Source organism: Lissotriton helveticus, chromosome 6 (assembly GCF_964261635.1).
Source record: "Lissotriton helveticus chromosome 6, aLisHel1.1, whole genome shotgun sequence".
Classification (NCBI taxonomy): Eukaryota; Metazoa; Chordata; class Amphibia; order Caudata; family Salamandridae; genus Lissotriton; species Lissotriton helveticus.
This window is the reverse complement of record NC_136067.1, coordinates 1,175,989,205-1,176,015,245: the sequence shown is the minus strand read 5'-3', so window position 1 is coordinate 1,176,015,245 and position 26,041 is coordinate 1,175,989,205.

Sequence of the window (26,041 nt, the reverse complement as noted above, 5' to 3'; positions counted from 1 at the left end):
GAGGCTTTGGTAAGATAAATTCGGACCCAATTGGAATATCAGGGTGTCATTGAACCCTGTGTTTCGTCCATGAATAATACTCTTTTTCGGATATCGGAACCGGATGGTTCATATCGTGTAGTTTTGGATTATAAACATTTAAACAGTCTTGTTCGTACATTTGCAGGACAAAACACACACAGCTCTTCGTTAGTGAATAATATAGTTAGTAAGAAATACAAAATGACACTGGGTATTTTCAATGGTTTGTACAGTCACAATTTGGCTCCAGGTAGTCATGACTTGACCGCATTTACTATGGTTGGCAATCAGAGGCTATTTACACGTTTACCTATGGGCTATAAGAACAGTCCCGGGTCTTTTGCTACAGATGTTGTGTCTCTGTTACATGACATAGACCCTGATGCGTTCTCGTACGTGGATGACATTTATTTGACAGACGACTAATTGATCCAGCATCTTGTGTAGAGAGGATCGCATCATCCTCTCTTTTGCGGACTTGGGTTACAAATTGAATTTTGCCAAGTCACACATCGCTTGTTTAGCTGTTCTCTTTTTGGGCAATGAGCTCAATAATGAAGGTCGGTGTTGGCCCCCACTTTCTGGAGAAGTGTGCACAATTGCAGCCTCCATCTTCATTGAAAAAATTAGAATCTTTGCTGGGATTTTTTAACTTAGGGAGGACCTACTTTCCTGAATATGCCCAGTGTATCAAACCACTATATGCTTTGATATAACCCTCTTGTTCGTCTGCCAGCTGGCTTCCGGAACATACCATTATTCTTGGGTCTTGGCACTCAGATCTGCTTGCGAGCAACTTTTTATTAACACGTGATAATTCTACAAATTTGGTCACAGAAACCTTTTCTGATATTACTATTCCCCAAGAACTTACAATTACTTTCACTAATGAAACTTTTCTTTTGCAACAACCCCTAACCTAGTAATACTTGAGACTAGTGATATTTAGGTGATGGATGGTATGTTTAAGTCCACACCCCATCCATTCACCCAAATATACACTATTCATGCCAAAATGAATGCAACAGCCTTACCAATGGTATACAGTTTACTCCCAAACATTCCTCAACATATTCTGAATATTTGTCAGTGATAAAAGCCAAAACCTTGAATAAAAGCCCTAAAAATGTGAATATTGAGTTTGAAATATCAATGACTAATACCATTACTAAAATGTATCCCACCACCCAAATTCAGTGAAGCTTTTCCCACTTTTCTCTGGCATTTTGACAACAAATCCAAAAAACATCCTCAGTTAAGGATTATGTGTCTGATAGTAAATTTCAATTCGGATTACGTAAACTACCTGCCTTATGCTTCATACCACCTGGAGATGTAGGCGAGCTATACACATCCATTACTGAATCAGAGTATTACACACAAAATACCGACAAATTGGCACCCCTCTTAATTATTTTGAAGACATCTGGATTGGTCATCTAAGTAGGTTGGGTCACAAGAGGAAGCCAAGATTCCCTATTGACTTGTGGAACTGCTATGCGACCTGCTCAGAGGGTGGTGCCAGGACTAACAATGCCATTGAGTGATGATACAACTCCTTCAACAAATCTATTGGCAAATATCACCCAAATCTCTATTTCTTCCTGGAATTTTTGAAGAAGAAGCCAAGTTTCCAGGAAATGAGAATTACACAATCTTTTACAGGTAGTCTAAATCCCTGGGTATCTAAAAGGAGTAAAGAAATGTCAGAAATACTACTGGGAAAATCAAAGACTTTTCTTTGATGGGTGCTCCAGACTACATGGAAAATATTTCCTATTTTGCACTACTAACATCCTCTAACACTCTGTCACATTACTTGACTGTTTTACAGTTCTCAAATTTAAATTGCCACTTAAAAAAAATATTTTATTCACACATCTTCCTACCTGAAGATGTCTTTTTTTCAACTCTTGGCAATGATTTAACTCCACCTGTCACCAACGGTTTTTCATGCCCAAATATCCAAATAAGTCTTCCACATCCAAACCCAATAGCATGATTGTGAAAAATGTTTCTGACACAAAAAGTGAAATCCCAAACCAGAGAAGAATAACCATCTTCTTTTTTGCACAAAGGGTCATCCAAAAACAGGCTCTAAAAGCTTCTACAGAGCAGAACTCTTCTCCATGCTAATGTCAAACTCCATTTAAAAATGCCAATAGCCATTTCCAAAAAAGTAATCCATGGTCGCATAGCAGACTGTTACAAAATGTAACAAATTCCCAAAATGTTTCCTTTCCTTCCAAAGGGTAATCCGTTACTTAAGATGCAGTTCCAAACATCCTTTTTCCATGTGCTCGGTCCTTGTTCCACCAAGTATGTGCTGTTTCTTCGTTATCAAAAAATACAGCACGAAAAAATTTAAATGTTATTATCTTTTAAAAACATGTAAAAAAGCACTTACTAAGTTGGTTTTTGATTTTTTAAATGTGTTTTGGAAACAAATACAACCAACGGATGCAGGCATACGACTGAAACCTATATGGGAATGGAATTGTGTGTTAAACATGCAAACAATACAACATTAATCAACTCCAGTGTTACATCACTCCACCCCTTCTATCCTTACAATAAATTACACAAATGTACATCTAAAATTTAAATAAAAAAGTGCAAATCAGATCGGAGACTAAACTAGGGAGGCCCTTATCACACAAAGAGTGTGAACACATTTTTTACCGAGCGCATCACACTGCTTCCAATACCGCAGGAGCTGAATCTGCATATAAAGTGGTTACTTACTGGTATTATACTCCAGTGCATATTAAGTGTTGGGACAGGTCCAAGTCAGACCTCTGCTGGCGGGGGTGTGGCCTTACTGGTACCCTGGTGCATTTGCTATGGCACTGTCTGAAGCTGGTGGGCTACTGGACAGCAATCATGGATGACGTTGATGCAGCATTTCAGATTACATTGCCACAAGCTCCCAAATATGCACTGCTGGGTCTTGCCCATTCTAGGTCCTTCCCGCTGAAATCACTGAGGGGCAGGCAGATCGCCTTGGCATTACTTGCAGCGCGGCAGGTGCTCTTAGCGCATTGGGGGTACTTGATAGTTCCAGACCCTCGAGATTGGATCCAGAGACTCTGGCAACTCTTAGCAATGGAACGCCTATCGCTTAGTATAGATGGGAGAGGCAAGGAATTCGCAAAATTATGGGCCCCTTTCTTGCAGATTCTTAACAAAGATATGAGGGAAGTAACGTGCCCGAAATATCTGCAAATCCTACAGCTCATACCATTAGAACCACCTGGTGCAGCCACTGATTGAATTGCTAGATGATTGAACATTGTTTAGTGGCTGGGGTGTGACGGAAGAGGTGGACTCGAACTGATGCGGAGGAAGGGTGGAGGGTGTATTGAGCGGAGGTGGGGTGGTTTCTTTGTTTAGTGGTATCTTAGCTAGGTGCCTTAATGTTTTACTAAGGCTTGAACTCTTCGCGAGGTCGTCCTCCGGGATGTAGACCTGAAAGCTGTGTAATTCTCATCAGTTTTTGCTCTGCCAGCACTCCGATGTAGGCAGCTAAGCTGTGTACTTGCTACCTTGCTATCACGCAATAAAAATGATTGATTCTAAAATGTAAATAAAGTTTGTATTACCTTACTGCAGCTCTCCCTTGCTTCCGATCTCCACTGCAACACTCCATTGACTGTCAAAACAGATGCACAACTGCGTACGTCATAGCTAGATAAAAGAACAATGCAACATTATAGGAACGTAACTTAAAAAATAATTTTTGAGTGTTTCCTATTGTTTACAAATATGTTGATTTTTAAAAAAACATTTATAACTAAAAAAAATATTTACTGTTGTTTTCTAAAAAATGTTGAATAAATTATTTGAATTGGAAAAAGGTGTTCTGTTTATTTTTTTGATTAATACTTATTAAATGCTTACAAATAAAATTACTGTATTTTATTTCTGTGTATTTATTTTTATTAAAATCTGTTTTTAAAAATAAAATAAACCACATCAACCTTTATAAAATGCTATTTTATCAATTTTGAAGTGGTTTATCGTCTTTAAAATGAATCCTCAGATATTAATCTGAGTATTAATACACTTCTCCAACCTATGCCCTTACATCCTGTACCTAAAATAATTTATCTTTAACTTTTTACTCACATATATAAAAACAATTCCAAATGTAGAATAAATGAATTCTTAGTATTAATACACAAACCTTATTCCCTTACATCCTGTCCCTAAAACCAATTCTCTTTGTTATGAAAATTAATGACTAGTAATTATTTAAATATTTATTATGAAGATTACATTAATACTCATATTTTTTTAATTAATACCTCAGTATTAAAGACCTTCGCACCTTATACCCCTATATCCTTCACATCCATCCCTAAAATTCTTTTTCGAAATTAATCTCTCACATAACAAATAAAATTCACAGTTTTACAAATGTAGAATAAATTATAATTCAAGTATTTAGAATAAGTACCTGAGTATTATTAGACTACCACACCCTTTTCCCCAAGCAACTGTAACTTTTCCATAAAACCAATTGTCTTACATTTTAAATTCATGATTAATAATTTTTTTTTAAATTACTATATTTTACATTAAATGAATACTCTTGTTTTATAAAACACAAAAAACTAAGTATTATTACACTCACCTACCCTATACCTCTATTACCATTAAATCCAACCCCTAAAAATAAAATTTTATTTTTAAAACTAACGTATTCCAAAAAATATTAACATAGAAGTATAAAGTACTTCTCAAGTATTAAAAATAATACAAGAGTATTAATACACTTCATAAATCAGGTACTACATGGTATTAAAACCTACAACTGTATTTAAAAAACAGGAAAAAACCCTAGAATACCACCCAGTATACTTACAAATATACTTACACATATATGTGTGGTAAAGGCATGCATGGTAAAGACATTTCTTGTAAAGACATATTCATTGCAAAGGCATGCGTTGGAATGTTGCATGCGTAGTAAAGATTTTGTTGTAACTGCATGTCATGGTAATGACTGCGGGGTAGCAGCGGTTTCCCTTTAATAGTGCCCCTCAAGTCTCCATAACCACTCTCTCTCAGGTGCATTTAATTAGTTTGACAGCGCCATTCATACAAGTGTAGGGTGTCAGAGCACTTTACATCACACTCACTACACAGATACAATTAATCATAAGTGTGTAAATCAGTGTATGAGAAATGTAACATAAGATAGAGAACTACAAAGTATAGGAGTTACATGTACTGGTAGACAGTATGGTTTAATAGTGCTTGGTCTGGAGAAGCACAAACTTAGAATTTAATATGTAAAACAATGGTTGGGGGGTTCTCTTTAATCAGAATTGATTTCTGTCCAAATGAACTCTTTTTCCAACAATAGGCTTGGATGGGGTAATGAAATACTAGGGAAAAATCCTAACACTTGAATCTATACCTTGCAGTTTGCATGCAGCTCTTTCATGACAGTTAATAGTTCACTGTCCTATGTTCGGATTTTAACTTATGAACTGCAAGCAACTAAAGGACCTCACAAACAAAACCAGTAACCTACTGATCTCTTTAAAATATATGCACTTTGTGATCTGCATGGCATACATTCTTTGCAGCCAGCATAATACCCTCTGTGCTACCAAAACTTCCACTAGACAAACTTCTGATCTCTCTCTGTGAAGAACATTAACCAACAGAGTTATCTTGACTTTTCATTGTTGCCTGAAAATCACTGAGGGCAATCAATCAATCAATCAATCAATACATTTGTAAAACGCGCTACTCACCCGTGAGGGTATCAAGGCGCTGAAGGGAGGGGGGAGTGCTGCTGCTGCTCGAATAACCAGGTCTTGAGGTGTCTCCTGAAGGTGAGATGGTCCTGGGTCAGTCGTAGGTGTGCGGGGAGGGAGTTCCATGTCTTGGCTGCCAGGTAGGAGAACGATCTTCCTCCGGTGGTGGCTCTGCAAATTCGTTGGACGCTGGCGAGGGCGAGGCTGGTGGAGATGAGCTGGCGGGTGGGGGTGTAGAACGAGAGGCGGTTGTTGAGGTATTCGAGGCCCATGTTGTGGAGCGCTTTGTGTGCGTGGGTGAGCAGCCTGAACGTGATCCTCTTGCTGACGGGGAGCCAGTGCAGGTTTCTCAGGTGGGCGGATATGTGGTTGTGGCGAGGGATGTCGAGGATGAGTCGTGCGGAGGCGTTCTGTATGCGCTGAAGGCATTCCTGAAGTTTGGCTGTGGTTCCTGCATAGAGGGCGTTCCAGTAGTCCAGTCGGCAAGGAACGCTACAGCAGGTGCTTTTAAAACCATAATATAGCTGCAAACAGATGCCCTCGCCCACAAAGTCATCGCCTGGTGCTGTCACACCACCCTAGAGCTCGTCCTGATTCCTTTAAATCCATATATTGCATTGACTTAAGTGGATAGATCGCACACAGCCTATTATGAACCTCTTGGATTTCTTTAATGAAGTCCCTGGTTTCAAAGTTAATAAACAAAAATCTATAATTCTGAGTATCTCAGTCTCTCCTTTTGATACAAAAAACCCGCTTTCGTTGGACCAAGTTGTAAATCAAATACCTTGGACTGAACTTTAAAAAAAAATGTTTTAATTGATTGGCAGTACCGGAGGTCGAGAACAATGTGCGCATCTTGTACGTCATCATGCTGATACATGCATTTTTAAACATTACTAAAACTTTCCCCTTCTTGTCCCTCCTCCCTAGGTGAAAGGTTCAGTGATTGAGATATAGTGAAAGCATTTTTGTAGAGCTGCAAGGCGAGTGCACGTAGATAGTATGACAATTTCCCCATTCATTACAGAATAATTGTACCGAATGTTCCCCTTTCCAGCCACAGTCCACCTCGCACCATCTCGCATCCTCTTTCGTATATAAAGCAGAGAGAAATGAATGACAGATTGCTTGTTCAGTGTACCTTCCAGGGCAGGCCTGTCTCTCTGGGCACTCGACTCTGATATCATCTGTCTCCACGCTCGCAGGTCATCTTTAAGCTTTTCATCTTGTCTGACCTGCTTCATTTTAACTTCTTCGGCGGTGGCCTGTTCAACCATATCCCATAACCATTCTCCAAGACTTGGTGGGCAAGGGTTCAGCCATCTAATAGCTATGCAGCGTTTTGCTAGTGCCAGTCCCAAGTTCAGGAACGTACGACTTAGGGGCCGATTACGATCTTGTCAGGAAACGTTCCGAAACAACTCGACCGTGAGCCTCCCAAACGATGGATTAGGATGCATTGCATGTTAAACTCCTACCAAATTGGTAGGAAACAAATCCACACGACGAATCGTCAAGAAACAAGCCCGATGCGACAGGCTCATTCGGAAACGCTGAAGAATAGCATTCCTGTTACAAATCAGACTCGGTTTACCCCACGACCAGATGGCGATGCATCCGATGTGGTTTCTGAATCTTGTGGGTTGGTGTTACAAATGGCATTTGGAAACTTATAAAAACAGTCAAAACAAGCGTTGGCACTGCCAAAATACAAACAAAAGTTGAAATATTAGCCACACCCACAAATCTACCTATATAAAGGACCAAAACATGACCATGATCCTTTGTTCTAATACAACTGCTGCTAGGTCACAGGAGTCTGCCACACATCCCTTGCTCTCTGTCTCACACAATCACACTTCACCCACCACACAACTTACACAGATTTTATTTTTAGAAAATTCTTACAAGCACACACTCTGTTTCATATTTACACTCACCCTCACCTTCACAGTCACCCTCACCATGGGCAGAGGAAGCAGCCACGGTTCGCAGAGAAGGAGTTGGAAGTGCTTGTAGAAGAAATAGTCAGATTAGAGCCATAGTTATTTGGGAACCTAGTCCAACAGAACCCCCTTTCCCAGAGAAATAGGATGAGAGACAGAATAGTCAACAAGGTGAACGCTGAAGCACCTGTCCTGCGCACATGGATGATATCAGGAGTAGGTATTATGAAGTGAGAAGCAGGGTAAAAAAACTGCTGGCCAGAGAACACGCTCAAAGCCGGAGACTGGTGGTGGCCCTCCTGCACCACCTGTGCACTTTACTTCCTGGGGAGCGAAGGTGTGTGCCATCTTTCCACCAGAGATCATCTATAGACTACCAGAAGAACCACAGTCTGGTATGAATCTACTTCTCATTCAAATTAAGGCACCAATTACACCTCCATAGACAACACTGTAAAGGATGCAGTGATACAAATGACTGTATCGAAATTAAAAACAAACTAGAGTAAATGAGCATGTGATGTGTATGTCATATTGATAAACAACATACCTGCAAATAAAATGAAAATTAATAGAATTCCTGCTATGTACATACTTCTTACAAACTCACAAGTCTTTGTGCTCCAAACGCCAGTCACCAGTGTCAGCCATCTTGCAAGCACATTTTCAATCATTCTCAGGAAAGTAGAGTCCTAGGTAAGCTGTTTGGGATTGCTGGGAAGGTGGATTTGGGCACAGGCCTGATGGGAGTTGTAGCGGCAGCAAACACTTCTCCTCCCACATAGCCAACAAGGCCACCTGTAACTATGCTTTCCTCACCGTGAGTGAAAATGTACTAGCAAGATGGCTGACTCTGGGGACAGGATCCTCTGTGACCACTCCCACCTCAGCTGACAACACCCAGCTGATCCCTACCCTGATGGACACAGCAGCCTGAGCAACCACCGACTGCACAGCAACACAGGGCACTCTGGAGTTGGCAGACAACAACCCCCTGACAACTAGGAAAGAGGCTCAGGGCCACTACAACTGGGCCTGCTTGGGTGGATAGGGGTGGTGGGAGGGGCTGTGGGAACATGGGTCATCATGCAGCTGGTGCGGCTGATGAGGATCACCCAAACCTCTTCTGGATCCTCAACACTTACGAGGGTTGCCAGGGAGAATTTGGCCAGGTCGTCAGGATCCTCAGGAACATTGAACAGCTGCAGGCAGCTCAAATTCAACATCTGGTCAGTTTCATATCTAAAATTGACGACCTGACTGCGGTGCACTGGGACATTGTCACCTTCCTCTGCAAGATTGCTAACAACATGTCCACACCTCCCTGTGTGCCCACATCTGGTGCCTCAACATCTGCAAAAGCCACAGGGAGGGATATGGACTCTGGCGGAGAGCCCTCAGCACCGCAGCTACCTGCACCTGAGGGTCTTGGGAAGGGTCGGAAGAGGAGGAATCCCAGAGAGACAGATTGCAATGCCTCACCCCCCAGGAAGTGACAAACTGCCCCTGATATCCTCCATTGTATGCCAAGCGTTCACTTTGTGGACTGTCATTGAACTCACATCAGTCGTAGTTTAGCATATGATTTGTGGGTAGGTTGTCATGTATGCATGATTGACAATTGGGTCCTTTTGAGATACAGTTGATGCTCTTAGAGATCACACAGAGCTGAACTAGGAGTGCTGTTTTGTCTGTTGGATAGCCCTGCGTGCATATGGTAAGTCGAGTGGACTGTGAGTGCACAGAAGTGTTGTAGGCCCGTCTGCTGTGCAGATGCTACATTAGTCAGTGTCACATCCATGCTCTTAGATGCCACACAGGGGAGGAGGTGGAGTTTGGAATGTGAGGCCTAGCTGCAGATGCGTTTTGCAAGGTTAATGTTGCATGTATGGTAGCTTAAACAAGGACAGAGGTGAGAGAGACTAGTGTTTCCATTTTTGAAAGGGAGTGGAGACTCATATGTAATAGTGGCAGGACAAATTTAGAGATTGACAGAGAATTTAAGGTAGGAGTTAAGTTCATGAGCAGTTCTTGTGGAAGAGACATGAAGTATCCACATTGTTCCAATGTGAGTTGTTTTAAATGCGGGAGTGTGAATCAGGGTGTGCGAGCCTGTAAGACTGGTTAAATCCTGTGCAAGGTATGCTAGGAATAGGTAGATGTGATAGGGGTATAACTAGATAGACAAGGTTGGATTCTGGCAGGAGATGAGAGCTGTAGTCTTTGGCACTACGGTGAGACATGACTGTAACAGGGCAGTTTCAATGAGTGAGGATAGTTGTTAATGTGCATAAGTCAATGGGGGTATAGAGCATGGAAGTCATGTGGATGTGACAGGGCCACAGTGAGACAGAATAAACTTGTCATTTGTAACAAAGTAGATAAGTGTATGTAAAGGGTACACACCAGTTGTGTAATTTAGTGTGCTGTATGGTGAAATGTGAGGTGTTGTCCAGTTGATGTTAATTGTGTTTGAATCTGTGGATGCATTTGTTTTAGAAATGACAATCTGTAGAACTTAAGCAGAGTAGGGTGGGTGTGTGGTGATATGCGAATGACTGAGAACATATTCATTGAGCAATGTAAATGACTTGTTGAGAGATGTGGTGATGTGTTAAGTGTGCATGCCAGAGTGGGCTGTGATGCTGCACATTGTGATATGGGTGCAGTCCAAGACATCACTGAGGGTGCAGCTAGTCATGAGAGTGGTTCATTTGATATGTTACGTTTAACGTCTGATGAGGCGGTGATGAGTACAGTATATTGTGTACATGTCATGTATGTGAGAGGTGTTGTGTACATTGTGATGAAGAGTGGTGCTGTGAATGTAGGTGTAGATGTAAGAAGGGCAGAGCCAGTGCAAGCGTTGAAGAATCGGGTCGGAAGAGTTTGCATACAAGGCTGGAGCTTGTGGGACAGACATGCTTTTCTGGCTTGCTGCACCAGAGGGGGCTTATGACGTGATTCTGAGTGTATGATAGTTTTGAGAGATGGCCATGTACTTTGAGGTTGATGTGAGAGGGGTCAAACCTGCACAAGTAGAGTTCATGCAGGTCATGAGGTAATGTTGAAATGTACATATGTGTAGATTGTGTGTATGTAAGTAGGCAAAAACAAATGCCATATGAAATATGAAGATGTAGTATGTAGTATGTGTTTGCTGCAGCTTGCTGTCTGCCAATGAATGTTCATGACTGATTATTTTAGTGGCCACTTTGAGTACACTGGCATATGTAAAACCTATAGGCATCACAGGACAAGTTGCCTCCACCTAGCCTTGCCTTGTCTGAGTTGTGTCTGGGCATAAATGGGGAGTTAACCTTTGTAGGTAGTTGTTGTCACTGATTGGTCATTCTTGAACCTGGATACTGCCCTGAGATGGCAGTGGTGAGTGCTTATATTGAAATGTCAAGATGCAGAATCTTTGGATGGCAGTCAATATCTTAAAGGGCTATAGCCCCTCAAGTGAAAAGTCAAATTTGTGTGTTGTTGTGCCACCTGGGGTCAGACTACACCAGAAACTCATTCCCACACTTCCCAGTAGACTACACACGCATGGATATTAATGGCATTCTGACTTTGAATGTCCACGTTATGGGTGCACCAAGGGAGGTGGACTTGTTGTGATGATATCTCTGGTTGTGCAGTTGAAAACACATTGCACTGTAAGCAAACATACATGTGACACTAGAACAGTACACCCAGTTCCACAAGTGTTTGCATTGTCAATATTTTTGAACCTATAATCTGGTTTGGCAAGGGTACCCCTTATGTGTGTCCATAAGGGCTCCCATTTTGCCAATTAAACACTACCCTAGAGCCAGAGGGCAATATGTCTTTGTTGAAGGTCTCCTTGATATTTTCATAAATTCTGAGACAGTGTTTTAGTGCCAAATGGTGACAAAGCGGACTTCATCCTGCATATATTCATCATCCTCATAAGATGTACCCATATCCCAGGGCTTGAGGATGGCTATGTCAATTGTGTTGGAGAGCCACAGGTTGAGCCACCCCCCGGCATCCTCACCAGGGCTGGCACCGTATTTTACACAATAGGCTCTGCACTAGACCCTCAAACACCGTTGGTGGATACTACGTCCTGAGACTCATGCACACTCCTACTACTCTGCATAGCACAATCTGCACATTCAAAATGGGATTCTTTTTTTGTGGCACACACTACAGCCTGAGCATCTAGATGCCGAATTGCTGTGAATGGCATTCTCTGAAGATGACCCTGTACACATACATATTGGGTGTTGTGTGCAGCGCCCCAATCCACACATGGTGACTGTATCCTACATTGTTGTTGGCCCATACTTCTTTCAAAATCCAGATGGATTTAGTCTACAAATATTTAAATGACGACTGTGACACAACAACTTCTAGGTTGTTGTAGTGGGGGGCATTAAAATCAGTACTGAGTGGATGGTTCTGTGGACTTGTATGTTGTCTGTTGGAATTCTGTTGCCTGCGATTTTTCAGTGTGTGTTGTGGTGGACTCATGCATTTACTTGTGATACGTACATATATGTGGTTATGGCCATTCCTGTTACAAAGTCAAAATTGTGTTGCTCCTAGTATATAGCGGGCTAACTGTACCTACCTGATGATGACATTCACTCATTGGAAATTCACAACATGCTATGTAACCATGGTCGGATTGGGATCACAACGATGCTCGGGCACTCAGAGTAATTGGCACACATTTTGTGATCATTTCTTTCATTGTACCCTCTGTGCTTTTACCTGTCTAGGGAGGTTTCAAAAAGCACACTGCTGATAATCAAGGGGGGACTGGCCAATTGAGATTTGCCTCCCTGCAAGGCCCCTACATACAACGCAACCTCCTTGCACCTGCCATGACCTAAAAGTCATGGGGGGGGTTATGGAGATGACGCTGCTTCTGACAAGGCACGCAAGGCAGGGCACCAGGGTGAATATGCTTCAAAGGCTGGCCCCCAGTCTCAATTTGCAGCATAGCTGGTGAGCGTCCAACATTCTGGCACCACATTGCAATGGCCTGGTGGGGACTGGGGAAGAGAGTCAGTCTCATGTTGTGGTTTACAAAGGCCCCAAAACCATGGTCCACAAGTTACCCTGGTGCCTAGGCCTATTGACCAATGCCCAATTGCCCACAATGCCATTCCAAGCCTATACAGAACACTTTCTGATTGAACTCAAAACCCATAGGGTTCTATGGGCTTCAGACAGCCATCGTGTCTGTCAGCCCAGGCTGAGACAATTCCCCACAAACAAATACAGTCCTTGGGCTGCTATGGGGGGGCTGGTCTATCGTCTTTGCACAACAGCACCTGAGTATTTCACAGGTTATTAAGGGACAATTTACTTGATGATTAGGCAGTGGGAGAATGCATTTCCTGCAAAGTGACCTTTGGCTTTGTTTTTGGGGAACTTTCTGCAGTTTGTACTCCCACCGTGGATATTGAGGTACTTTGCATGAGCACCAGTTACATTTTTCAAGTACACATTGTTGGGAGTGTTTGCTCCCCAAATTACCCAATTGGGGCCGCATTGCTGGGAGTGTTTGCCCCCCAAATTCCCCAATTGAGGCTGCATTTCTGGGAGTGTTAGCCCCCTAAATCCCCCAAAGTTGCTCTCCCTTGCTGGGGCTATTCGTCCCCCACCCCCAAATTGGCTGTAAAGTGCTGGGGGTATTAGCCCCCACCCCCCAAATTGGCTCAACATCGCTGGGGGTATTAGCCCCCCAACCCCAAAATTGGCTCAACATTGCTGGGAGTATTAGCCCCCCAACCCCAAAATTGGTTCTACATTGCAGGGTGTATTAGCACCCCTCCCCCCAAATTGGCTCTACATTGCTGGGGGTATTAGCCCCCCAACCCCTAAATTGGTTCTATATTGCTGGGGGTATTTGCCCCCACTCCACAAATTGGCTCTACACTGTTGGGGTTATTATCCGCTCACCCCCCAAATTGGTGCTACATTGCTTGGGTTATTAGCCCCCCCACCCCAAATTGGCTCTACATTGTTGGAAGTTTTTTCCCCCCTAAATTTACTTGTAGTTTTGCCCCTACTTTGGATCATATTGTCTTTCGCAGTATAGTTGCATTATGGTGTAGGGGTAGTTCTCTAACATATCGTCTGCAACATCCGCATCAGTTTGAATTGTAGTATTCATCATAGATGTACAGTATAGGGATGACATGCGCGATGGGATGCATAGCTACACAGTCTCAGTCACAGGAATCGTGTTGTGGCATGATTCGGAGCTGAAATACTCCCCTTCCGTCTACTATGACGTGTTGGTTGGGCTGACCTATTCAAGGCGCATAGGAAGTATGCATCGTACTTGGGTGGTGGGACTCGGACTCAGAAGTGCCTCTGAATGAGTCCATTCTGCGTTTCCGGAGGCTTCTCATGAGGAAAACCCAGTCGGATTCGGAGTATCCAAGTCATTCAGTAAGTGAAGGTTTTGGGCATAGTGATGCGTCATTTGGGAAAACTGAATCCCAGCATGAGTTGGTCAGAAGGGCCTACTCCAAAAGGCTCTAGGATGGCCTTCCAGAAGAGATCCTAAGCGACCCCCTACGTTTTTTATTAATTGGGTCTGGCAGGAGGACCAATAATATCTCCCTTGGGGTACCATCAAATTCCCACCCTATTGTTCGCTTGAGTGTACCTAGTATCTCCGACCTGTATTGTCTTAGTACATGTGCAACCCCAAACTACATGTAGAAAATCTGCCTCTGGATTACTGCAGCATGTGCATTCATCTGATCTGGTGGGGTAGATATCATGCTCCAAGTTTTCCAGGCTCCCCTTGCGGGTTGCTGGGAAATTGAGTCCTGAGAGAGAGATCCAAGACATCGTACATTCTAAACCAAGGTACGGAGCTGATTAGACCCTAAGAGAATTCTTAGAATAGATTCTTGGCAACTAATACTAAAACTAGGCTACACCTCACTTGCTTCTTCCCTTGTACTAGACCTAGGTTAGGTAAACCGGGGTAGGCATATTTTAGAAGCACCAGTTGAGTACTTTTAGTCATTATTTATCACTGTATGTATTTTATGCATTTTAGGTATCTTATGGTTTAGACACCATATCATGCTTTTACAGTAATATTTTATAATACTCTTCGTATTATATGCTCTGTACTTTACAGCAAGTATTACGATTGCAGCAGTTCATTTCTTATGCTTGAGAAAGAAGACTGCTCAATAAATACCCTTTTATTGAAAACGCCCGTCTCTCTATTTCCCTGCACCTCTGGTGAAACGAAGCATGCACGATTGACTAAGTGAAATAACTATCTACTGTTTCCGCGACTCTAAAGATATATTTCTTATTCTTGGGGAACAAAGTTGTCATGTTTTAAGCGGTTGTCAGAAACGAATCCCTTCTTGTTTATTCGAGAAAGTTTCTAGTGACCTCTGAGCTAGCGGGCACACACAAAATTAAGTTTAGTATATTCGGTAGAGACCTGGTTGACTTCAGTCCTACGTCTAAACTACAGGATACACTATTCCAATGCACAGAGCCTATTGGGAATATAGGAACTACACTACACAGGTTCCCTTGCATTCCTTTTACTTTTGCCTCAGCTTGATTATCTTCTTGTTTCACATCAACAAACCCAGTTTGCTTCCACACGCATGCGTGTTTGATGAAAATGATCGGTATTTACATAGTATCATCATTTGCATCCTTTTCCACCCCCCAACATAATAAACATTTCCCATAAATAAACACACAACACAATTTTGGTTTGGGAAAAGTGTCTGCAGGTTTATTACATACACCGTTATGTAATAGGTGGGTTATCTTATGGGTGATCCAGGGGCAGGCAACCAACGGGCCCGCCTGCCCGCCTGATGAGCCAGGCAGCACTGGGCGAAGCCTGCCTCCAGTTAGTCACCCTCTACCTCCTGCACCGAATCAACCCAGCCCCCCTCCATCACACTCTCCCCGCCCTTGTCCCAGAGGTCTCACGCCTCCCCTAGTCCACCTAAGATGCCCCCGGCCACGGAATTGAACACGCATCTTTGCCCCTCACCCAACCACCTGTCTCCACGAGGACAGAACACCTCGCCATAACATTCCCCCGCAGCCTCTCCTTCAACGCCAAAAAACGCTTCAAACAGAACCTAATCAGGCAACACCCCGTAATGCTAGTTGTTGACACCTACCACTGCTCAGCCAGAGGACAGAGGAAAATGGACTTCATTTTCTACACCAACAGGCCCGACCCATGGGCCACCATCTTTGACTCACTCCTCCCCGTCTCCAAAACCACCTTCACTGAACACAACCAAAAACTAACTATCTCCCCCTGAACCATCAGTCCCTGACCGGAGACATCTCCGTCACCATTTTCGTGAATGGCACCATTCTAATTCAGGTGAAAGACGAGAACCTAGAGTACTTTGACTCTCTCTTCCCCACACTGAAGATGGCTACGGCTCACTACCCACTCAAACCTCCCCCTTCCCCCTAACGGCTCCTTACAAACTCCTAGTCTGCGGAGCTGGTCTTCGCCACTAGCTCCCACCCTAACCCTTCCCCCGTCCTCCACCCAGCGCTCCCAACCTCCCAGTACTCAGCCCCCCCTCATCCCCAAATAACACCCAACCCCCCACTCCCTAGCCCCCGAAGCATCGCTAGCTCTCAGTCTCCCGCCCTTAGAGATCCACCTCAGCGTCCCCACCCTTCCGTGCCCAATCACTCCGCCAACCTTACGTCAGCAACAGCCCCAGCTCCCCCTATCTCCCTACCCACGTCCTCCACCCATCACTCCCAAACTTCCAGGACTCAGCCCCCCTCGCATCCCCTAAGGACTCCCATCCCCCCATGCCCTAGCCCCCGAAGCACCACTAGCTCGCAGCCTACCACCCGGTCAGATCCCAGACCCCCTAACAACGCCATCTCTCAGTCCCCCCTAGCGCTAACTCACACCGCTCCCTCCAATGAAGAAAACTCGCACCTCCAAATGGACAAAAACCAGGTCTCCCTCCAGCCCTCCCTCAATCGACCAATAGACCTAACAACGCCGAGGCACAGCCCCCTAACCCGCTAACCCCCTCTCGACCAGCTCACACGGCCCCCCTCAATGAAGAAAACTCTCACCCCCAAAGGGACCGCGACCCCCTCCCTCTCTAGCCCTCCCACAACTGAACTCTAAACCAGATCCAGCTCCCCCCCTCCTCTGAACCCCCCAGTAGAGACTCGCCCCAAATCCCCTCCAATCCAGGGCTCTACTCCGCTAACCCTACCCTTCGCTCCCCCTCACCCAAGCTGACGCAACACCTCCACCTTATAGGAGCGCAGATCGCCACCCTGATCCTTGGCCTGTAGGAAACCTTATCCGCCATGGGAACCTCCAGCTGCCCGCCCCTCCCCCCGCATCACCCCCCATCCCGCCGCCTCTCCCTAGGAATGACTCTACGCCCCCGGGACGGTCACTTCCCCCTCCTGGTTCCCTGCCACCACTCACTAGAGGCCAGCTCGAGTCGCGAGCAGACACCCGAAGAAGACCTATAACCTCCATCTCCCCCCAAGAAGTGAGCGTACTCGTCAGTTCTTACGAACCATCCTCGAATCAGCCAGCCCAGGCCCCACTCCTGATCTCTACTCCCATATTCTCGATCCAAGTTATCACTGGAGTGGGTAGGACCCGCCCCCCCCCCCCCCCCGCAGAGCCACCAGACCTCCAACGTATCTATCCGCCATTCCCAGAGCCAAGCCTGTCAATTTGAAATCTAAAGAAGACCCCCCCATTAACGGTATGCTGATCAACAGCCGGTCAGCAGTTAAACATGCAACGGAAATAGCTGAATCCATCCTCTCTCATGACCTGGATGTAGCCTTCATCACGGAAACGTGGCTAAACACCCTATCCCCCCCCATTCTCGACATGCTGGTGCCGCCCAGTTTCTCGATAATTCACAAAGACAGGCCATTACACAAAGGCGGCGGCATAGCAATTATCCACAAAAGTGACCTCTCCATCTCGGAAACTCCCGCCTGCATGAACAATTCCTTTGAATGCCTGTCGGTCAACTTCATATCTCCCATGCATAGTTCACTTCATTGCCACCTCCTTTATCATTCTCCATGCAACTCACACGAATTTGGAGCTCAGCTGTTGGATCTGATCACCCAATCTGCACTCGACAGCGACCACTGTTTAATTCTGGGCGACCTCAACCTAAGATGGAACGATACTAATAACCCGCTCATTCAATCTCCCAACACCCTTCTGCAAGACAACGATTTGGTCCAACACTGTTCAGAGGAGACGCACTATAGAGGAGCGATAATCGATGCAATCATTGCGGACAAAAATCCAATCACGATTGATCACATAATCCCGGTGGACTGGTCTGACCACCACATCATTCTCTTCCATATCAAACATTCGGCCCTATCGCTCCCACCCACTCAAACCTCCCCTAAGTGGACCAGGAACACATCCAGAGTCCCCCTAGACAAGCTAGAAGAAGGACTCAGCCTACTTCTCCCAAACACGACGGGGTCCCTATCAACCACGGAACTCACTGTGCTCTACCACTACAACCTGAAGCTCACCCTGGATCAGCTGGCACCTCTGAAACTAAAAAAAAAACAGAAGCATTCCCTCTAGGTTTAGGTTCTCTACTGACATTAATGAGGAAAGAAGACACCTCAGATTCCTGGAAAGAACCTGGAGGAACAACACCACCTCCCTCCACCGGCACTAACTCAAGGCAGCACGCAAAAACTACTATAATCATATCAAGAACAAAAAGTCATCCTTCTTCTGTGCGGCGCTAGACGGTGCCAAAAACCACCCAAAAGAACTCTTCAACATCATTAGGAACCAAACCTCCATTCCAGTGACAGCCAACCTGGCGGCATCACAAACCCAGTGCTACAACTTTGCCAGCTTTTTCAACGAAAAAATCGCCAAAATTGATCGCTCATTCAATTTGAAACCCGCCTCCTGCACAGATACCCGGACTTCTACAACTGACCACAACCCCCTAATGACCTCGCCCATCCGCTCGTCATCCTTCCGGCCTGTCCGGGTTGAAATGATAAGCAATCTCATCGCCTCCACTAAACTGTCGTCTCACTCCCTCGATCAGCTATCCGCGAGACTGACCAAGGAGCTGAAGCTCACACTAGCCCCGATCTGGGGCAAGATCATCAACAGCTCCCTGAGCGAGGGTTCCATTCCTGACTGCCTCAAATTAGGTCAAGTCACGCCACTTCTAAAAAAAAAAATGGGCCTTGACCCCATGGACATGAACAACTTCAGACCGGTCTCAAACCTTCCGCTCCTACCGAAATTTTTTGAAAGATGTGTGCTCGCACAGTTAACCCAACATCTAGAAAGCACTAATCTACTTGACCCACACCAATCAGGGTTCAGAAAGGGATGCAGCACTGAAACCGCAATCCTAAATGTCCTAGACGATTTGCACATGTCACTCGTCTCCAACCAATGCAGCCTTCTCATCCTCCTTGACCTGTCGGCTGCGTTTGACACAGTCGATCATTCCCTGCTACTCAATGTCCTCCAGGAGAGAGCGGGTATTGAAAAGACAGTCTTAAAATGGTTCTCCTCTTTCCTCAACAATCGCACGCAAAGAATTAAGAATAACAGCTTCGAATCGGACCCCCTCCCCATCAGTAGAGGAGTTCCTCAAGGGTCAGCACTCTCCCCGCAACTCTTCAACATCTACATGGAACCCCTCACCTCTCTTCTAAGGAACTCCAACATCCCCTTCCACCTCTACGCAGACGACACTCAACTCTATTTGGAAACCACTTCGATCGCAGACATTCACAGACTAAACGGAACACTCATGGAGGTCCAGCACTGGCTCTCAGCCAACCACCTCAAACTGAATGAGGAAAAAACAGAAGTACTACTCATTTTGGATAAGGATGATAACCCCCAAATAGTGGAATGGCTCAAAGCCTTAAACGCCCTCAATGTTTCTCTAGCGCCAACGGACTCCACAAAATCCCTAGGGATCACTCTAGACCCCAAACTGGACATGAAAAAACACATTCAAAGACAGCCAAAGGTGCGTTCCTCAACCTGAAACTTCTCTACAAAATTAAACCCTTCCTCCCCCCAAAAGATCTGAAACAGGCCACTAAGGCACTGGGGCTCTCCAGAATTGATTATGGCATCGCAGTACTGTCTGGAACAGCCAAATCTCACCTGGGACCTCTCACCACCACCCTCAACGCAGCAGCAAGAATGATCACAGGAACTAAGAAATATGATCACATCTCTCCGGCACTCAAGGAACTGAAGTGGCTCCCGAGAGACCAACGAGCCAGCTTCCGTACAGCTGCCTCACACATAAAGCCATGCATACAGGCAAACCAGAATATCTGGCCACCAAACTCAAAAGAGCCGGTCAGTCCAGGAACCTCAGAAGCTCCAACACACTCCTACTCATACCTCTGAAATAAAAGAAGCACAAAACCTCAAATAAATCCTTTGCGGGTAATGCTCACAGGATCTGGAACTCCATCCCCCCCATATGAGAACGACCGCCTCCTTCCCGCAATTCAAGACGCTACTCAAAGCCCTCTTCCTGGAGCGCTCCGGATCGTAATGAGAACCCCACGTCTGACTTTGATAGACCGCTGTCTCTCTGAACCCAGAACCGGCTGTATCGCTCCTGATCTCCGTCCCGCAGGACGCGCAAGTCGATGTTGGGCAGACATTACTCCGGCCTGCGTTCCTTGTTCTTGTCTTTCTGTCCACACCTTCCTTGTTGCATATTTGTATTTGTTGTGAAGCGCTCTGATACCCTCGGGTCCAGCCAGCGCTATACAAAACTTCAATAAATAAAAAAAAATTAAAAAGTGATCCTCTCCCGGATCACGTGACCATTGGTACCTTACTCACGCCCCTTTCAGGGTGGAGTGTCGCATAGCAAACCCCCCAGTTGTTCAGGCCCACAACCGCCCAAAGGACTAGCGGGGCGCCGACAGTTTCAAGGACCCTCCCATTAGGTTCCTCGGATTTGGCTTTGGCACCCCATATGGTGCCACGCAGAGGTACCATTGGTACCGGCCCGCTTCCAGATCGCCCTGTAACTCCGCCTGCAACGAAAAAGGAAAACATTACAATATTCTCTGCTACCACCACGCCGGGTAAGCGGTAGGGAGGGAGACGGCGTGAGCAGCGATCAAAAGAGATCGCCAAAATGGTGGGGGAGGGATATATACCCTCCCCAAGTCCTGGTGGCCCAGGAAGTGACGCCCCCCGTGCGCCACTACCAGGCAGGAAGGGGGGACTCCACTCGGGTCCCTGCCCCTGAAAGGGGCGGGGGTGTGGGGGTGCCCAGGCGACACTAGAGAGCTGACCTCTCTAGTGGCCCCCTGTGGGTGCCTCGGCCAGCTGCATAGTATTGTCATTGGCATCCTTTTCCACCCCCCAACATAATATACATTTCCCATAAATAAACACACAACCAAATTTTGGTTTGGGAAAAGTGGCTGCAGGTTTATTACATACACCGTTATATAATAGGTGGGTTATCTTACGAGCGATCCAAGGGCAGGCAACCAACTGGGCCGCCTGCCCGCCTGGTCAGGGTCAGACTGATTTGCATATGGCCATGTCTGAACTGGGGTGGTGGAGTGAGCTAAAGAATGGTGATGGGTTAAACCCAGATCAGTTGACTGGGGGTGAGTGTATGATTTGCTCCGTCCATCATCCCCTTTGGTATCGCTTTGCCCGCCTGATGAGCCAGGCAGCACTGGGGCAAACCCCGCCTATGCTGCCCTTACTAGTGATCCTCTCCCGGATCACGTGACCGTTGGTACCTTACTCACGCCCCTTTCAAGGTGGAGCGTCGCATAGCAAACCCCCCCGGTTGTTCAGGCCCATAACCGCCCAAAGGACTAGCGGGGCACCGACACGGTTTCAAGGACCCTCCCATGATGCTCCCATGAGGCTCCTCGGATTTGGCTCTGGCACCCCCTATGGTGCCACGCAGAGGTACCCTTGGTACCGGCCCGCTTCCAGATCGCCCTGTAACTCCGCCACAGCTCTGAAGGTGCCCACTGTCACCTCCAGAGCCCCCCACCACAGAGATCGGCAAAATGGTGGGGGAGGGATATATACCCTCCCCAAGTCCTGGTCGCCCAGGAAGTTACGCCCCCCCCCCATGTGCCACTACCAGGCTGGAAGGGGGGGGGGACTCCACTCGAGTCCCTGCCCCTGAAGGGGGGTGTGGGGTGCCGGCGACACTAGAGAGCTGACCTCTCTAGTGGCCCCCTGTGGGTGCCTCGGCCAGCTGCAGATGCTTCTGTTGCACAATTTGTTTTATTGCTGCAAGACTGCCCGAGCAAGGTTTGTTTTCTGGCTCCAACTGGATCACAGTCCGGTTTAGACACACACTATTTCCAGACCTGGTCTGCTTTATTGTGTATTGTAGCTTGTTTTCTGGCTTGACAATACTTTGCATCAACCAGGATCAACATGCCAAGCTTCCACCGGTGTGCAGTGCAGCCAAACTCTGTCAACTTTGCATTCGTTTTTTCTACAATTCAAAATAGAAATTCTGCTGTGTATTGCAGCCCATATCGCAGCGGCTCATGCTTCAGTGGGTCCTGCTTCAAACTGTAACAACCCCGATGAAGCACAGCCTTGGAGGCGCTCGCTGCGACCTGACAGCGAATGACAAATTTGTGGCAGCGCTCTAGTGTTCCAGGAGCGGAACAGGAACCACGTCACAGGACGTGGTAGGCGGGACATTTAGTTTTCTCTGGCGCTCACCGCCAGAGGTAGCCGCCCCGGCGCTCCGAAGTAATAAACCTTAAATCAAATAACCACTGCGTCCTTGCTTCATTACAGTGGCGACGAGTCGGGATAAGCACGCGACCCCAGTATTTACACGCATTACGCGTGAGAAGCAGAACGGAGCGCGGCAGAGGAGCCGGCAAGGCGGGAAGAAGCGCGAAAAACGGCGCCAGCACAGACACGAGCCAGGAGGGGGCCCCACAGCTGTCCTTAAGCCCAGTAAAGGCCACAGCACGGGTAAATGACGCCCCAGGTGGAGTGTGAGCACAGCTAGAGAGAGGAAGACACCTGAGGGAAACCAACTAAGCAACCAGCCCTATTGCATCACTGTGAGCCCTCACAGGCGCCCCAGCACAGACAAGAGGGGTGCACGCTGGCGGATACTGCAGGCACATCGACTGCGAAGGCAAGAAGCAGCTCAGAGGCGGAATCTCTCACCACAGAGGGTGGACCGGGAGAGGACAGTGAGTGTGAGAACAGAGAGGACGAGGGAGGAGATCAAAGCGCCCCAGGGAGTCCATCCAGGAAAACTGTTGTCACACCTAACACCAGGAGGAAGGCTCCAACCATGGCGAGTCAGAGCACGTCTCTCACCCAACTCGTCCCATTCCTCACGAGAAGCGGAGAACCGGAAAGAAAATGGGAAGACTGGAAGAGGTACTTCCTTAACTATCTGGAAGCGCTAGAAGAGGAAGGCGAGACCGCATTCACGAGTCTGAGGAAAAAGAAGATCCTTCTCCATAACTTAGGTCCAGAAGGGCTCAGGATCTATGACACCATAGTGAAAGGAGAAAGAGCCGCAGCGGACACGGAGGTGTTTGATCACGCCATTGAAGACTTGGACGCACATTACAGGCCTGTAGTGTGTGTCGCCATCGACAGATTTAACTTTTTTCAGAGGAAACAGAAGAGCGGAGAGTCTGTGGACGAATACGTCGTAGCACTGAGGAAATTAGCAGTCACGTGCAAATTTGGGGGACTGCATGATGAATTCATCAGGGATCAAATTATTATGCATACCTCCAGTACCCACATACAGGAGAAATTGTGGGTGAATGGCGACGCTCCACTCAAGGAGATCTGGGCGATGGTTAAAAAAGCCGAGCTATCAAAAAGGTGTGCCCAGGCAGCGAAGAGGGACGCCCAGGAATCGCAAGCAGTGTGTAGAGTAATGGCGCCAAACAGAAACGACCGTTGGAAGCAAAATGAGACGCGGAAGACGCAGGGAGGAAACAGAGCTGACTTCTCCACTAAATCACAGACGGACAGCAAGACACACAGAAAAGAAAGAAACCAGTGTTACAGGTGTGGTAGCAGTAACCACATGGGAAACGACAAGGCGTGCCCCGCCTTCAAGGCCAGGTGTTCCTACTGCAACATCTTTGGACACTACGAGAAAGTGTGTCGCAGAAAACCGAAGAATGCCGTAGTGCGCTTGGTAGACCATGATCAGAGAGAAGATTCCAGTGATCAAGACGACAAAGGTGAAGAGGAAGAATTCCTGTACATTGATGTCCAAGTTCTAGAGATGGACGGTTCCAACACAGACAGGCCTCGTCTCGACATGCACATAGGAGGCATACCCTTGGAGATGATTGCGGACAGCGGAGCGCCCATCTCAATAGTCCAGAGGCAGGTATGGGAAGACAACTTTGCAGCGAGGATCAAAGAAACACTCCTACCCATGGATGTGAGACCAGTAACGTACACTGGACAGAAGATCCCCATGTTGGGCTACTGCCCGCTCTTATTTGAATTTAGAGGTCGTCATGCGCAGTGCAAGCTGTACGTAGCGGAGAGAGGGCCGTCTGTTCTGAGTTGGAAGGATCAAGGAGCATTGGGGATCCAGCTCAACCCTGGTGGCATAGAGAAGATCCTACTCATGGACATGGCGGTCAGGGAAGATGTGCAGTTGTGGAGGAAAACATATCCCAAAGTGTTCAACGGGCAGATCGGCGAGCTGGGCAAGTACACGCACCTCATCAAACTGAAGGAAGGGGCGGTACCAGTAGTGCACAGAGTGAGGAACATTCCGTTCCGCAGCAGGGAGGCAGTACAAATAGAGCTGGACAGGTTGGAAAAGGAGGGAGTCATCAGGGCGATAGAGAGCGCGGAATGGCTGTCTCCCCTGGTGGTAGCCCAAAAGCCCAACGGCAAGGTACGTCTCTGCGTGGACCTAAGGGAGTTAAACAAAAACATTGTCATAGACAGATTCCCCTTGCCGCGCATCAGTGAAATGCTGGCGAAAACAAAGGACGTCACATGGTTTTCCACAGTGGACCTCTCGTCGGCCTATCATCAGGTTAAGCTTCATCCGTCGTGCACCCACCTCACGTCGTTTATCACACCTTTCGGGTGCTATGAGTTCGTGAGGATGCCCTTCGGCTTAGCTTCTGCCGCGGCTGTGTTCCAGAAAATCATGCATAAACTCCTAAAAGACCTAAAGGATGTCCTCTTTTTCCAGGATGACATACTGGTAATGGGGAAGTCGAGGCAGGATCACAACGTGAAACTTCACAAGGTGCTGCCGAAACTGCAAGACAGTGGATTGACTGCCGAGTGGACGAAATGCAATTTGGGAGTGCAGTCGGTCACATACCTCGGCCATGAGGTGAGTGGACAAGGCATAACTCCGAAGAAAACAAACATGAGAGCCATCATGGAAGCGCCCACACCGGAAAGGAAGGAAGATGTTCGGTCATTCCTAGGGATGGCCGAGTATTACAGCAAATTCATCCCTCATTTCGCAACAAAGACACACTACATACGACAACTGCTCAAGGAGAAGAACAGGTTTCAGTGGGGTAAAGAGGAGCAAGAAGAGTTCGACTCACTCAAGCGAGAAATGGGTACGGCCATTCCCCTCAAGGGATTTGACCCCGAAGCTGAGTCTATTCTCACCACAGACGCCAGTGACCGAGGCCTAGGAGCTGTACTAATGCAGAGAGAGGAGTCGGGAGAGACGTCGACCGTCAGCTTCGCCTCCCGCTCGTTATCGCCCAATGAGGAGAAGTTCAGTGTGGTGGAGAAAGAGATGCTGGCGGTGGTCTGGGCGGTGGAAAAATTCAGGCAATACTTGTGGGGTGCCAAGTTTCTCGTAAAAACCGATCACAAGCCTTTAGTTCGTGTCCTGACATCAAGTGGACATGACCATGCCACGCCCAGGATTGCCAAGATGACCCTACGGCTATTGGACTTTGTCTATGACGTCGAGCACATTCCAGGGCCACAGAACAAAGTGGCCGACTTCCTAAGTAGGGCAGCTGCCATGGAAGAGGCAAAGAATGAAGAAAAGCAAGAGTGGGAAGGATATGTGGTTGCCACCATCCAAGACACTGAAGAGGTAATAAGCGCCCAGGACTGGGAAGAAGCATACCGAGAAGACACAGACTTGGAGGCCGTAAAAGGATATGTTGTTCATGGCTGGCCCGAGAAGAGACACTTGAAGGAGGAACTGAAGAGATACTGGGAAGTCCGAGAGGAACTGTCTTTGGCTGAAAACC